Below are 1,267 nucleotides of genomic sequence, written 5' to 3' on the forward strand. Positions count from 1 at the left end.
TAATTCTCTTTCTAAGCTGCATCTTTGTTTTGTTTGGGTACCAGGATAACTGTTGCCTCATAAAAAGAGTTTGGCTATGTTCTTTCTGTTTCTATTGTGTGGAATAATTTGAGGAGTATTGGTATTAGCTCTTCTTTGAAAATTTTGTAGAATTCTGTGCTGAAACCAAGTGGTCCTGGGCTATTTTTGGTTGGGAGACTTTTGATGATTACTTCTATTTCCTTATGAGTTATAGGTCTATGTAAATTGTTTATCTGCTTTTGATTTAATTCTGATATATGTTACCTATCCAAAAAATTGTCAATTTCTTTTAAATTATCCAATTTAGTGGAGTATAGGTTTTTTGAGGTATGACCTAATGATTCTCTGGATTGTTCTCTGTGTTTGTTTTTATGTCCCTTTTTTCATTTCTGATTTTGTTAATTTGCATATTCCCTCTCTGCCTTTTGGTTAGTTTGGATAAGGTTTTTCCTATCTTGTTGATTTTCTCAAAGAATCAACTCTTTGTCTCATTAATTCTTTATATTGCTTACTTTGTTTCTATTTTATTGCTGTCAGCCCTCAATTGGATTATTTCCCGTTATCTACTCTTCCTGGGTGAGTTTACTTCTTTTTGTTCTAGAGCTTTCAGAAATATGTTAAGTCACCTATTTGAGATTTTTTCCAGGTTCTTTAAGTAGGCACTCATTGCTTAGTGCCCCATAAGTTTGGGAAGGCTGTGCAATCATTTTCATTGAATGCTAAGAAGTCCTTAAATTCTTTATTTCTTCTTGACTCAGGGGTGATTCAGTTGAGCATTGTTTAATTTCCATGAGTCTGTAGGCTTTCTGCAATTAGTATTGTTGTAGAATTCTAACTTTAAGCTACTGTGATATGATAAGATACAGGGTTTACTCCAGTTTGTTGTAACTGTTGAGGTTTGCTTTGTGACCAAGTACAGTACATGATCAATTTTAGAAAAGGTTCCATGAGATGTTGAGAAAAAAGATATATTATTCTGTGTTTGAATTAAATGTTTTGTAGATATTTATTAAGTCCACTTGAGTCATGATATTTGCTAGTTCTCTTATTTTTTCTGTTAAGTTTATGTTTGGGGAAAGTAGGGTGTTGAAATCTCCTCCTATTTGTGTGTGGGGTTTGATTTGTAATTTAAGCTTTGTAATGTTTCTTTTACATATGTGGGTACTCTTGTATTTGGGACATAGATTTTCAGAACTGAGACTTCATCTAGATGTATTTTTCCTGTGATGGGTATGAAGTGTCCTTC

The sequence above is a fragment of the Microtus ochrogaster genome, unplaced genomic scaffold, assembly GCF_000317375.1.
Source record: "Microtus ochrogaster isolate Prairie Vole_2 unplaced genomic scaffold, MicOch1.0 UNK117, whole genome shotgun sequence".
Taxonomy (NCBI): Eukaryota; Metazoa; Chordata; class Mammalia; order Rodentia; family Cricetidae; genus Microtus; species Microtus ochrogaster.